The sequence below is a fragment of the Megascapheus bottae genome, chromosome X (genome assembly GCF_031878675.1).
Source record: "Megascapheus bottae isolate mThoBot1 chromosome X, mThoBot2.hap1, whole genome shotgun sequence".
In the NCBI taxonomy this organism is placed as follows: Eukaryota; Metazoa; Chordata; class Mammalia; order Rodentia; family Geomyidae; genus Megascapheus; species Megascapheus bottae.
The window spans coordinates 85,204,282-85,220,062 of record NC_143547.1 but is presented as its reverse complement, the minus strand read 5'-3'; positions in this window follow the sequence as shown (position 1 = coordinate 85,220,062).

Genomic DNA, 15,781 nt, shown 5'->3' with positions numbered 1-15,781 from the left:
CTGAGTAAAAAAGTAATGAAATATATTTTAGTTAACTATGTATTGTTATCTGTTACAATATCTGAGATACACATCTTAAAAAGAGAAAAGTTACAGTCTCAACAGTTGCAGTCTATGGTCACTGGATTACAGCCTTTAGTTATGTGGTGAGGTAGAACATGGTAGGGAGCATGTATTAGGGAAAAGCTAATCATGTCATGGCAAGTGGGAAATAGATAGGAAGAGGGCAATGTCCAGATATTTTCTTGAGAGGCATACCTTTAATGACTTACAACTTCCTTCCCATGGGTCTTATCTCTTAAAGTTCCAATACTCTCCCTATAACGCCATAGTTCTATTGAATACTTGCCACAAAACATTTGTGGGAATTGAGCCTCTGTGGGAATTGTATATCAAATCTCTACAAAACTGGTTACAAGAAAAAAAAAAGTGGTGGCCGGGTGCTGGTGGCTCACACCTGTAATCCTAGCTAATCATGAGGTTGCAACCTGAGGATCATGGTTCAAAATCAACCACGGGCATGAGACTATTATCTCCAATTAACCACCAGAAAACTGGAAGTGGCACTGTGACTCAACCTGTTAGAGCACTAGCCTTGAGCTGAAGAGCTCAGAGACAGTGCCCAGACCCAGACTTCAAGACCATAACTGAGAAAAAAATAAAAAGTGGTGGTAAATAAAATATTTTTAAAAGTCCCTTAATAATTTCACATATAATCCTTCATTATTGAAGCCAAATATGTCATCATCACTCATGTTGATCTATGTGAACAAAAATTACAAGATAACTTCACAAACAATGGTACTCTTTCTCATGACATGGTCCCCATTTCCCTCCCACCATCACCCCGCTTACCATCACTTTTTATCCATTGCAGTTTTTTTAAAACTTTTTTATTTATTTTATTTTTTGTTGTAATTAATAAAAGGGTTACATGATATTTGCCATATAGAAGGTGCATTAATTCACATACATTGATACCCTTTCACATGTCTTGGTACCCTTTACCCTTCCCCCAACCCCCCATCTTGGTTTCCCCCCTTTCCCTATCAAATTTCAAATAATCAAATACAAATAAATTCAATATATCAGATAACAAAGTGAGATACTGTAACAATATGAGCTACCCAAGGGACAGCAAAGGAGATGAGTTATAACATAGTACATTTAGGACAGCAATCATTCGTTACATGGCTTTTTTTTTTCAATATCCTGGAGGTCCTTTCAATTAGCTTCATACTATATGGCCTTATGTATCAAGGTTTTGTTCTATTGCAGATCTCTGCTAGTAGAGCCCAAGGTTTCTACTGCTTATGACAAATGAGGGAAACCATTGAGCCTAAGTTCCTTTGAGTCTGGCTTACTTCACTTAATATGATTTTTTCTAAGTCTTTCCATTTCCTAACAAATGGGTCGATGTCATTTTTTCTGACAGCAGTATAGCATTCCATTGTGTAAAATACCACAACTTGTTGATCCACTCATGAACTGAGGGACATCTAGGTTTGTTCCATATCTTTGCTATGGTGAATAATGCTGTAATGAACATTGTTGTGCTAGTGGATTTAGTATGCCCTAGATTCTGGATGGTTGGGTAAATGCCAAGTAGTGGAATTGCTGGGTCATAGGGGAGTTCTATGTTGAGCCTTTTGAGACACTGCTATACTGCTTTCCATACTGGTTGAATGAGTTTGCAGTCCACCAACAGTGTAGTAGTGATCCCTCCTGGCCACATCCCCTCTAGCATCTGTTATTATTCCTTTTCCTGATCCTGGCCATTCTAACTGGAGTGAGGTGGAATCTTAGAGTTGTTTTGATTTGCATTTCTTTTATGACCAGAGATGTGGAGCATTTCTTCATGTGTCTATATGCCATTTTTGTTTCTTCTTCAGAGAAGACTCTCTTTAACTCTTTGGCCCATTTTTTAATGGGATGGTTATTACTTTGGAGATTAGTTTTGGAGTGATTCAATTTTTTGGGTTGTTGATATATTTTAGATATGAGGCCTTTGTATGTTGATTGGTTGGTGAAGATCTTCTCCCACTCTGTAGGCTTCCTAATTAGCTTACTAACTATGTCCTTTGCCATACAAAAGCTCTGCAGTTTAATGCAATCCCACTTATCCAGCCTTTCTCTGATTTGCTGTGACTCTTGGTCCTTATTAAGAAAGTTTCGACCTGTGCCAAGGAGGCCTAGTGTATCTCCTTTTCCTTCTTGTAAAGTTTTCAATGTGTCAGCTTTTACCTCCAGGGCTTTGATCCATTTGGAATTAATTCTAGTGCATGGTGACAAAGAAGGATCTAACTTTAGTTTTCTGCACGTGATTAACCAGTTCTGCCAACAGAACTTGTTGAAGAGGCTGTCTTTCTTCCATTCTATTTTTTTGGCTCCCTTGTCAAAGATTAGGTGGCCATAGGTCTGTGGTTTAATATCTGTGTCCTCAATTCTATTCCATCGGGCTTCAGGCCTGTTCTTGTGCCAGTACCAAGCTGTTTTGAGAATTATAGCCCTGTAATAGAGTCTAAAGTTTGCATCTGAAATTCCTCCAGCGCTGTTCTTTCTGCTAAGAAGTGTTTTTGCTATACGGGGTCTTTTATTATTTCATATGAAATTTTGAATTGCCTCTTCTATTTCTTTAAAGAATGACATTGGGATATTGATGGGTATTGCGTTGAATTTGTCGATAGCCCTTGGAAAGATTGTCATTTTCACAGTATTGATTCTTCCAATCCAGGAGCATTGGAGGTTTTTCCATTTCCTTTTTCAGGGTTTTAAAGTTTTCATCAAAAAGATCCTTTACATTCTTAGTTAAGCTAATTCCTAGGTACTTTATTTTCTTTGAGGCTATTGTGAAAGGAGTTGCTTTACTGATTATTGCCTCGTTCCTCTCACTGTTGGCGTAAAGGAAGGCAGTTGATTTTTGAGGGTTAATTTTATACCCTGCTACCCTTCCAAAGTTTTGAATCAGCTCAAGGAGCTTGGGAGTAGAGTCTATAGGATTCTTTAAATACAGAATTATATCATCATGTTTTACTTCCTCTTTCCCTACTTGGATCCCCTTTATGCTTGCTTCTTGCCTTATTGCACTGGCTAGAAATTCTAATACTATGTTAAAGAGGAGTGGAGAGAGTGGACATCCTTGGCTCGTTCCTTGTTTTAGAGGGAATGGCTTTATATTTTCACCATTAAGTGTAATACTAACAGTGGGTTTGTCGTACGCAGCCTTTATTATATTGAGGAATGTTCCATGGATTCCTAGTTTCTGCAGAGCTTTTAACATAAAGGGGTGTTGGATCTTGTCAAATGCCTTTTCCACATTTATTGAGACAATCATGTGATTATTTGTCCTTGCTCCTGTTGATGTGTTGAATTATATTAATTGATTTGTGTATGTTGAACCAGCTTTGCCTCCCTGTGATGAATCCAGTTTGATCACAGTGTATACTTTTTATGATGAGTTGTTGTGGACGGTTGGCCAGTATTTTGTTAAGAAGTTTGGCATTGATCTTCATCAAAAAATAGATCTATAGTTCTCTTTCTTTGATGAATCTCTGTCTGGTTTTGGGATGAGGGTTATACTGGCTTCATAGAATGAGTTTGGTAAAGAACCTTCATTTTCAATTTCGTTGAAGAGCTTGAGGAATATTGGTGTGAGCTCTGCTGAATCCATCTGGCCCTGGGCTTTTCTTAGGTGGAAGTTCTCTAATTGCCATTTCTATTTCAGAGCTTGAAATAGGCCTGTTGAGTTCGGTTAGTTCTTGGGTCAGGGTGGGTATGTTAATATTGGCTAGGAATTCATCCATTTCATCTAGATTCTCAAATTTGTTGGCTTAAGGTTTGAGAAGTATTCCCTCATGATATTCTGGATCTTGGTAATTTCTGTTGTGATATTAACATTTTCATCTGCGATTTTTTTCATTTCGATATGCTCTCTTCTTTTTTTGGTAAGATTTGCTAAGGGTTTGTCAATTTTGTTAATTCTTTCAAAGAACCAACTCCTTGTTTTGTTGATTCTTTCTATAGTTCTTTTGGATTCCAAATCATTTAATTCTGCTTTGATTTTAATAATTTGCTTTCTTCTACTGGATTAGGGTTGGTTTGTTGCTCTTTTTCCAGGAGCTTAAGTTGAGACATTAACTTATTGGTTTGCGATTTGTACATCTTGTTGTTGTAGGCACTCAGCACTGTAAATTTTTCTCTGAATACTGCCTTTGCTGTGTCCCAAAAGAGTTGCTATTTTGTGTGCTCCTTAATGTTAAATTTCATAAACTGTTTGATTTCTGTTCTGATCTCTTTTATGACCCATTGGTGATTCAACAATGTGTTGTTCAGTCTCTATGAGTTACAGTGTTTTCGTTGGTGGAGATGTGTGTTCAGTTCCAATTTGATGGCTTTGTTGTCTGAGAGTATGCATGGAAAAATTTCAGTGTTTCTGAATATGTCCATGTTCCTTTTATGGCCTAAGATGTGGTCTATTTTGGAAAATGTTCCATGTGCTGCTGAGAAAAACGTATATTGTGTTGTTGCTGGGTGGAATATTCTGCAGATGTCTGTTAGATGTAGTTGGTCTATATACTTGTTCAGTTCTAAGGTTTCTCTGTTGAGTTTTTGCCTTGTTGATCTGTCCATAGGTGAGAGTGGTGTGTTAAAGTCACCAACAATCACTGTGTTTCGATCTATGTATGGTTTCAGTGTAAGTAAAGTTTGCTTGATGAAGTTCGGAGTCCGGGATTGGGTGTGTAGATGTTTAGGATCGTTATGTCTTCCTGGAGGAAAGATCCCTTTAGTAGTATGTAATAACCTTCTTTGTCTTTTCTTACTAATTTTAGTTTGAAGTCTATTTTATCTGATATGAGGATGGCAACTCCAGCCTGTTTATGGGGGCCATTAGCTTCATAGAGTTTATTCCAACCTCTCACTTTCAAAAGATGATTGTTTTTTTGGGTAAGATGTGTCTCTTAAAGACAGCAGAACGATGGCTCTTGGTTTTTGATCCAACTAGACAGTCTATGCTGTTTAATTGGAGAGTTAAGTCCATTGATATTGAGAGTTAGGACTGAGAGATATTTATTAGTTTCTACCATTTTTAAAAGCTTTTATTAGGGCCTGTGTCTTGACAGTTTTTGTGGTCCTTAGATGGTATGCTGTTTAGGTGCCATTGCTTTCCCTATATTGCATTTATTTTGGTTTTCTATGTATAGAACATCTTTGAGAATTCTTTGTAGTGTTGGTTTTGTTACTACATATTGTTGCAGCTTTTTCCTGGAATGGAATGTTTTTATTGTTCCCTCAGTTATGAATGAGAGCTTAGCTGGGTACAGTATTCTTGGTTGGTAGTTATTTCACTTAAGCGCATGACATATGTACTTCCAGTCACTTCTTGCTTGCATGGTCTCTGTTGAGAAATCTGGGGTTATTCTTATTGGTTTGCCTTTATAGGTTATTGATCCCTTTCCCTGGCTACCTTTAGAATCCTTTCTTTGGTTTCTATTGATCCAGTTCAGATCACAATGTGGCGGTGGGATGTTCTTTTCTGGTCAGATTTGTTTGGGGTTCTAAAAGCTTCTTGTATCTGGATGGCCCGGCCCTTCTGGATATTTGGGAAGTTCTCTGAGATGATTCCCTGAAGTATATTTCCAATACCATTGACCTCTTTCTCCAGACCCTCCTCAAGAACAATTAGCCTTAAATTAGGCTTCCTAATTGTATCTTGGACCTCCTGAAGCTCTCTCTCATATTTCCTAGATTTGGATTTACTCCTTTTCTGTTCTTTCTCTATAACAACTAAATTATCTTCAACCCCGGAAATTCTCTCCTCTGCATTGTCTAACCTGCTATCAAAGCTATCTACTTTATTTTTCATCTCCCTTGCTTCTAATTGCTCATTTTTGATGCCTTGCATCTCTTCTTTCAGATCATGTATGGATTTCTTTAGCTCCTTGATTTCCATTTGAGTGGTTAGCTCAGTAGCTTCATTTTCTTTGTATATTTACTGGAGTTCAGTCACCTTTTTATTTGTGGATTCTATGAATTCATCCATCTATCTTTGAAAAACCTTTATTATGGCCCCCTTTATGGCTTCTTCTTTTTCACTTATCCCCTTGTTTATGGTTTCCTCTTGTTTAGCTATGGCTTCCTCCCTTATCTCTTTCTTTATATTTTCATATTTTTCATTAATGATGTTTATCAATTGCATTTGCATAGCACTTGGAAGACTCTCCTCTAGGTTTGCCAGTGACTGTTTCATCGTCTGTTTACATTGGGTGGGGGATGTTGTTTCTTGATTTGACATTTTTCTTGAGCTTCTTGTTCTGCCCATTTGAAAATGGGAGCAAGATTAATACTAAACACAATTATAGTTTTTCAGATATAACCAACCTAGACCTCTGTAGCTGGCAGACACTAGATGTTCACAATTTTGATTGGTGTTCTCACTCTTTCTTTTTGTGCACTTACAGACCAGTCTAATACAACCACTGACAAGCGACTTATACCCAAAACAATAAGACTTTCAATCCAATCTCTATTGTCTTTAAGTCCCTCTGAGCCTAGAGAATAATTAAATACCTACATATACAGTATTGCTCAACAGCCATCAAGTGTAGATCCATGCATTATAAGGGTTTAAAGATGAACAGAGGACCAGAGATAGAAAAATAGCATGGGAGAGTTCAGGGGAGGTAGAAGAGGATTAACGTCAGAGTGTAAGAATGTTATAGTAGTGTAGAAGAGGTATAGCGTAAGGATAACTGGCCTAAGTTGGTAAGTAGGTAGCGTATTTGAGTACAAAGTTTGGAAAGTATTAGAATAAAACTTATGTGTTGCTGCACGACTAGCTCTTAGCCCAACGAGTGGCCTCACAGTGGACCATGGGATGGATCTGCGAGCTTCAGTCTGAGTGTGCTGGGCAGACGTTTTCCTGTGCTGCTTCTAGGGCGGCCCCAAGCCAAGGGTCTGGGGTTTGAGAGTTTCCAGGGGTTCTCAGTAGGACCAGCAGGAGAATTCTCTGTTCCCAGGGGCGGGACCCAGGTGAGGACGTGGGATCCAAGGGCAGAGCCTCTCCTTTCTGATTCTCAGAAGGCAAGCTTGGCTGCTGGTCAGCCCTTCAGATCCCTGCTATGTTTTCACTGCTCTGTCAGAGAGTCTGTGACTGTGGGGGGCCCTCGGTGCTGTCTTGCTCAGGATTCCCCGCTGGAGGATGCCCCGCCTAAGAATTGAGGGGGGATAGATGCTGGCTCCTATATTCCCTGCACACCCTACCCACTGTTGTAAGGCAGGGTCTCAGTGCCCTCTACTCTCCAGATCATGTGGCCTGGGAGAGGAGCCTGGTGGGCGGGTGTGAGCTGGGACAGCTTCATCTCCCCTGGTGGGGGGCTGAGTCTTAGGGTCTGCCCACCTGTCAGTCTCCAGTCAGAGGGCTGGGAGTTGAGCCTGTTGGGTGGGTGGGAGTTGGGACAGCTCCGCTGCCCTTGGTGGGGTGCTGGCTCTTAGCTCCACCTGCCTGTCAGTCTCCAGTCAATGGCACGAGGGAGGGGGCTGTTGAGGGAAGGGACAGGATTCTAAATTCCTTGCTCCCCTGCTCCTGCCAGTCTTTTTCGGGTGGGGTGGAGGGGGCTGAGTTAAGTTCTATTGCTTGGCACGAGCTCTGCTTTCCAGATGTGTTTCGGGACCAGCTGTGTTACTCATGCCTCCTTGTTCCGTCTGATGGTGTTCCACGGTGTTGGGGAGTCTTTCACTCCCCTCGGGTCTCCTCTGCCGCCTATGGTCCGCGTCTGGGTTCCGCTGCTTGCTGTTCTGGTTCCACGTCTGGGTTCTGCTGATTCCGAGGCTTGCCGGCCCCGTCCTATGCTGGTTTCTGCAGAGGTCGGGCTGCCTGGTCCGGCACCCTCCACTGCCGCTTTTTGTGGCTTGGAGGCGGCGAGGAGGGGTGGGGGAGGGGTCCTCGTGTTCCGCCAGGCGCGGGGCAGACAGGGCTTTTCAGCGGCCCAGACCCGCCAGCTGCAGACAGAGCCACACAGAGCCTGTGCGATCCCAGAACTGACACCCGGCAGTGCACGGACCTGCCAGCTTCACGGAACCAGAGAATCCAGCAATTTGTGAGTACATTCGAGGAGAAGGTTCCACTTCTGCTCATGGAATGGCATTAGGAGTGTACCCCTCCCCCACAAGCTGAGAGCAGCGCCATCTTGACTGCTGGCAAAGACCCGGCCAAAGCAATTGGAACCTGAGAAGTTATGCCAGCAACGCCATCATTCTTGTGGGCAAAGGATTTCCCAGAGATCCCATATCCAGAAATCCGGCCCCAGCACTGCTGAAGTCTATCTCCTGAACCAGCCACAGACCTGGTAAACAAAGCTGCCTGCGGACATTTAAGTTTTTTTTTTTTTTTTTACCAATTAAGCAATCTGATCCGAAAAAGCAAAAATAAGAGAGAAAAAGACTCTGTGAAGTGTTTGGATCTCGAATTTAGTGGAGACACAAGTTTCCTATCCTACCCCCTCCCCCCAAAAAAAACAACAGAAGAATACCCTTTTTTTGTTGTTCTTCTACCCTTTTTCATTTGCATTTTTAGGTGTTCTTATTTTCTCTTTGCCATTTTACCTACACCTTTTTTTTTAACATTATGATTCATTCCTTTATTTTTCTCCTCTCTTTTCTCGCATTACTTCTGTCACTGTAGTCGTTCCTAGAAACACAGTGACAGCTCTGGGTACAGTCTGAATAAAAATGATATCTATATTGATACAGTGACCTGCTTTTTAAACTCCTGGTTCTCAACCCTAGTATCTCTTGGGTAAGAACTCACAGTAGTGAGGAATCTCCCCCCACCTTTTCGTTTCTTTTTTTTTTGTGTGTGTGTTCTGTTTTGTTTTATTTTGTTGTTGTTTTCTTTCTTTTTAAAAAAAATTTGTATCATTGAAATATTCTATATCCACCTCCCTCTTTTCTCTATATATTCTTCTTATTATCTTTTATCTAAGTTCTTCTAAACTTTCTACTTAAATATTGTACCTGTCTATCACCTTAGGTCAGTTATCCTTACAAGATACCTTTTCTTCATTACTATAATAATATTACACTCCTGCATTATTCTTTTCCTACCTCCCTTGTTGTCTTTCATATTTTTTCTATCTCTGGTGCTGTGTTCATCCTTCAACTCTTATAATGCTGTGTATCAAGGTGTTCAATTATACTCTAGGTCCAGAGGACTTAAATACAATAGAGATTGGATTGAGGGGCTTATTGTTTTGGTCATAAATCAGTAAACTGTAGTCATATTAGATTTGTATGTAAGTGCACAAAAAGAAAGAGACAGTGATATTAAAAATCTAAAAGTGTGAACATCTATTGTCAGCCAACTAAAAAGGTCTACGTTTGTTATATCTGAAAAATTTTAATCTTGTTTGGTATTAATCTTGCTCCCATTTTCAAATGGGCAGAACAAGAAACTCAAGAAAAATATCAAATCAAGGAATAACATCTCCCACCCAATAAAAACAGGCAATGGAACAGTCATTGGCAAATCTAGAGGAGAGTCTTCCAAGTGCTATACAAATGCAATTGATAAGCATCATTAATGAAAAGTGTGAAAACATAAAGAAAGACATAAGGGAGGAAGCCATAGCTAAACAAGAGGAAACCATAAACAAGGTGATATGTGAAAAAGGGGAAGCCATAAAGGAGGCCATAATAAAGGTTTTTCAAAGATAGATGGATGAATTCATAGAATCCACAAATAAAAAGGTGACCAAACTCAAAAAATGTCCAAAGAGAATAAAGCTGCTGAGCTAACCACACAAATGGAAATCAAGGAGTGAAAGAAAAACATACATGATCTAAAAGAAGAGATGCAAGTCAGTAAAAATGAGCAATTAGAAGCAAGGAAGATGAAGAATAAAGTAGAAAGCTTTGATAGCAGGTTAGACAATGCAGAAGAGAGAATTTCCGGGGTTGAAGATAATTTAGTTGGTGCAGAGAAAGAACAGAAAAGGAGTCAAATCAAATATAGGACATATGAGAAAATGCTTCAGGAGGTCTAACATAGAATTAGGAAGCCTAATTTAAGGCTAATTGTTCTTGAGGAGGGTCTGGAGAAAGAGGTCAATGGTATTGGAAATATACTTCAGGGAATCATCTCAGAGAACTTCCCAAATATCAAGAAGGGCAGGCCCATCCAGATACAAGAAGCTTTTAGAACCCCAAAAATATCTGACCCAAAAAGGACATCCCACCACCACATTATAATCCGAATAGGATCAATAGAGACCAAAGAAAGGATCCTAAAAGCAGCCAGAAGGGAAGAGAACAATTACCTATAAAGGCAAACCAATCAGAAAACCCCAGATTTCTCAGCAGAGACAATGCAAGCAAGAAGAGACTGGAAGGATATATGTCATGCCCTGAAGTCAAATAACTACCAATCAATAATACTGTACCCAGCTAAGCTCTCATTCATAACTGAGGGAACAATAAAAACATTCCATTCCAGAGAAAAGTTTCAACATTATATAGCAACCAAACCAACATTACAGAAAATTCTCAAAGATGTTATACACATAGAAAACCAACACAAATGTAATACAGAGAAAGAAATGGCACCTAAAACTCTAACATCTAAGTACCACAAGAACTGTCAAGACACAGGCCCTAATGAAAGCTTTTAAAAATGGCAGGAACTAATAAATATTTCTCAATCCTGACTCTCATTATCAATGGACTTAACTCTCCAATTAAATGACATAGACTATCTAATTGGATCAAAAAGCAAGATCCATCATTCTGCCGTCTTCAAGAGACACATCTTACCCAAAACAACAAACATTTTTTGAAAGTGAGACATTGGAACAAAATTTATCAAGCTAAGGGCCCACATAAACAGGCTGGAGTTGCAATCCCCATATCAGATAAAATAGAATTCAAAATAAAATTAGTGAGAAAAGACAAACAAGGTTAATACATACTACTAAAGGGATCTTTCCTCCAGGAGGACATAACCATCCTAAATATCTACACAGCTAATCAAGGAACTCCGAACTTCATCAAGCAAACTTTACTTTCAATGAAATCATACATGGATAGAAACACAGTGCTTTTTCGTAAATTTAAACACACCACTCTCACCTATGGACAGATCAACCATTCAAAAAATCAACAGAGAAACCTTAGAATTGAACATCTGTATAGACCAACTAGATCTAACAGACATCTGCATATTATTCCACCCAACAACAACACAATATACGGTATTTTCAGCAGCACATGGAACATTTTCCACAATAGACCACATTTTAGGGCATAAAATAAACCTGGGCAGATTCAGAAACACTGAAATTATTCCCTGCACTCTCTCAGAACAAAAGAGCATCATATTAGAACTGAGCACACAACTCCACCAAAGAAAGAGATTTGCAATAGAGCAAAACCTAGATACATAAGGCCATACAGTATGACGCTAAATGAAAGGACCTCAAGGATGTAGAAACACAAGCCATATAATGAGTGATTGTTGTCCTTAATGTACTATGTTATCTCTCATCTCTTTTGCTGTCCCTTGGTTATCTCATATTTTTAAAGTATCTCACTTTGTTATTTGATATATTGGATATATTTGTATTTGGCTATTTGAAATTGGATAGGGAAGGGGGGAAAACAAGGTGAGGGGTGGGGGTGAGGGGGAGGGATATGGGATTCAAGACATGAGAAAGGATATCAATGTATGTGAATTAATGCACCTTCTATGTGGCGAATATAATGTAACCCTTCTATTAATTACAATGAAAATGTATGAAAAAATATACTTGAAATTTTTGTTTTTTGTAGTAAATGTGGATAGCTTTTTTAGCTTTGTTTTTGAACAGATGTGTATTTGCATAATGTGAAGGTTTAGTTAGACTGGTGAAGGGAAAATCACATCTCTATTTTACAATGTGACTAATATATGTATAAAGGACTAGGTAAAACAATCTAAAAATAAGCATATGATTTGCACTTTAGTTGGAACACACTCTTTGTCTTGGAGGAGTTACAAGATGTATCATGAATGTATAACACTATGACTAATTTTCAATAGCATTCATAAAGGTATGCTTTGTCTGTGGAAGATTATTTTCTTTGCATTCTTGGGAAATCAACTTGTTTTATTGCAGTTCTAAATTTTTTAAAGATTGCTATGCTTGGGTGCTTCTTCATGAATGCTAACTCTGAATCTTAGCTAATATCTAAACCAACATCAGCTAACTAAAATTTAATATAGTGTAATACAAAATTTCAAGCAGACAGCCTGCCACTGTGCACTGAATTATAATATCTCATTACTTCAAATCATTTAGTGCCACAAAGACTTCCATGTACCAATTTATCATCTTTCCCCTGGAATGGAAGTGTTGTTTGTGTACACAGCATGCTTATATTACACATTTGTTATGATGAATACAGAAGGTGGTTTGCTTTGTATTAGGACTACATTTCCTATAACAGAACTATTTACAAGTTGTAGAATTAAAGAAAATAAAAACTTACCAACCTATTAGTGAAAGATAGGATGAACATTTATTTCAAGACAGATTGAGGAAGGCTATTTTAATCTGGAGTAGAATGATGGATATTGTTTTGATGTTAGATTCATCATATTCATTTTCACCCAAAATACAGTAAATATTGATGTTCGAAGTGTGTGAACAAAAGTTAGATAGTGCCTCCTTTCCTTGTTTATCGAAATAAAGACATAGTCTTTCATACGGAAGATTGTGAATTGTTTCAATTTTTATGACAATATAGTAGCAATGACATTAAACAAGACCCATATCACAACTCCACTAAATAAACACTTTTCAAAACTTTTACCTTTCTGACCTTATATAAGTACAATGTTGTAACAAATTGCTTTTGCTTATACTTGCATTTACTGTAGCTCAAAAGTCATAAACACTGACAAACTAACTCCAGGTTATCATTTGATTTACATTGAGATACCATGGAAAATTTAATAATAATTTTTCATTAAGAGAAAAATCAGAAATTTTTAGACTTCTAAATAATATATAAATAGAAATTCTCCCAAAGAAGGATTCATTTTACTTCATTTGTTTCATAGTTCTGTAGCATTCAATAAACTATAGTGTTCCTACTTTAAAAATTACAAGGGACCAAGAGTTTGGCCTAACTGTAGAGTGCTTGCTGCCCATTCACAAAGCCCTGGGTTCAATTCCTTGGTTACCACATACACAAAAGAAACTGGAAGTGGTGCTATGGCTCAAGTGATAGAACACTAGCCTTGAAAAAGCTGAGGGCCTGAATTCAATCCCTAAGACTAGCAAAAAATTCAAGTAATAATCATGAAAAATAGTAATGATTTAATCTAACTCTTTATATAAGAAAACATTTCAGGTAGTGGAATTTCTGGGTAATAGGGGAGCTCTATGTTTAAGTCTTTTGAGGAACGGTCATGCTGCTTTCCATAGGGGTTGAACGGGTTTGCACTCTTACCAATAGTGTAGTAGTGATCCCTTCGGGCCACATACCCTCCAGCATGTTGTTACTAGATTTCTTGATCCTGGCCATCCTAAATGGAGTGAGGTGGAATCTTAGAGTTGTTTTGATTTGCATTTCTTTTATGGCCAGAGATGTCAAGCATTTCTTCATGTTTCTATAGGCCACTCTTATTTTTTCTTCTTCAGAGAAGGCGCTCTTTAAGTCTTCGGCCCATCTTTAAAGAGATGGTGGTTTCTCTGGAGATTAGTTTTGGAGTGATTAAATTTTTTGAGCTGTTGATATATTTTTGAAGACCCTCTCCCAGTCTGTAGGCTTTCTAGTTATTTTGCTAGCTATGTCCTTTGCCATACAGAAGCTCTGCAATTTAATGTAGTCTCACTTATGCAGACTTTCTTTGATTTGTTGTGTTTCTTGGCTTAGTAAGAAAGTTTTGACCTGTGCCAAGGAGACCTACTGTATCTCCTATTTTTTCTTGTAAAGTTTTCAGTATATCTGCTTTTACCTCAAGGTCTTTTATCCATTTGGAGTTAATCCTGGTGCAGTGTGACAAATAAGGATCCAACTTTAGCTTTTTGTGGTTCTTAACCAGTTTTGCCAGCACCACTAGGACAACAATGTTCATTGGAGCACTATTTACCATATCAAAGATATGGAAACAACCCAGATGCCCCTCAGTTGATAAGTGGATCAACAAGATATAGTATTTATACACAATGGAATTCTATGCTGCTGTCAGAAAAGAATGACATTGCACCATTTTAAGGAATTGGAAAGACTTAGAAGAAAATCATATTTATTGAAGTCTTAAGCCAGACTCAAAGCAACATAGGCTCCATCGTTTCCCTCACTTGTCACAACCAGTAGAAACCTTGGGCTCTCCTAGCAGAGATTTACAATAGACCAAAATCTAGAGACATAAGACCATATAGTATGATGCAAAATGAAAGGATCTCCAGGATATAGATATAAAAGCCATATAATAAGTGATTGTTGTCCTTAATGTACTATGTTATCTCTCATCTCTTTTGCTGTCCCTTGGTTATCTCATATGGTTACACTATTTTACCTTGTTATCTGATATATTGTATATATGTTTATTTGGTTATTTGAAATAAGATAGAGAAGGGGGGAAAACAAGATGAGGGGTGGAGGTGGGGGGAGGGAAATGGGGATCAACACATCAGAAAGGGTATCAATGTTTGTGAAGTAATGCACCTTTTATCTGGTGAATATAATGTGACCCCTCTATTAATTACAATAAATACATATGAAAAAAAGAAAACATTTCAAATATGGTGGAATCAAGAACGTTCTTAAATACTGTGAAAACTTAGAATGCCCAAAACTAAGCAGAGCAAAATAAAACACCAAGTAGATGACATTCCAAAGGGGTGTTCAAGTGGAAGGAGGTAGCCCATATACTAATGATTAGGAGAAGAGAGGGAAAATGTAGTCAAGAATCCAGTGTATAGCCTACAAAGTGAAGAAGAATGTGAGAAGCAGTAAAGAGGGAAGGAATAAGTGAGAATATTTGAAGGAGTGACATGGATCAGGATGTATTACTTTAAGAAGTGATTTGTTAAATGGCAACTCCTTTGTACAACTACATGTAATAAAGATACTTTTCAAAAATCTGTTTGAACAAAAGAATGAAAAGAATTATATCAAAAATTTGTCTGATAAGATTCTACACAAAACCCTGTGGTCTGAACCACAAATTATATTATTTTATGGCATTCAGAATCATATTAAGCATTAGCATATCAAGTGTCTTCCAGTTTTTTATCTTTGATTAAAATGAGTTTATTAAATTTTGTGTTTAGCTCTGAAAACTTTTGTAGTTTGACTTAGTATTTTTGCAGTTTAGGAGAAACAAAATTCCTTAAAGCAATTGGAAGAATGTAGGACAGGTCATATATATAAGATAACTTGCTAGGTAAATTTTACTTATTTTTATATTATAGGTTGTACTGATTGGATTCTTTGTTTATAATATATTATTAAATCATCAACTTTGATAAAATGTTACAAGCATAATTTCAGTTTTCTAGCACATATATAGAGACCTTGTTAATGGATATTATATATAATTTATGTGCATTGTTTCTCTTTTCATATTTTATCAATATTTGCCATACCAAGTATTTATTGTGATTGCAAAACTACATATTTACTTGACACTTTTTAATCAAAAAATTTTAGTCCTATATATCCAAACTCATGACAGTATTCTTAAATTGTATTTCATATTTTTATATTCTTATTGCCAGTGCTAAATATTCTTTTAAAA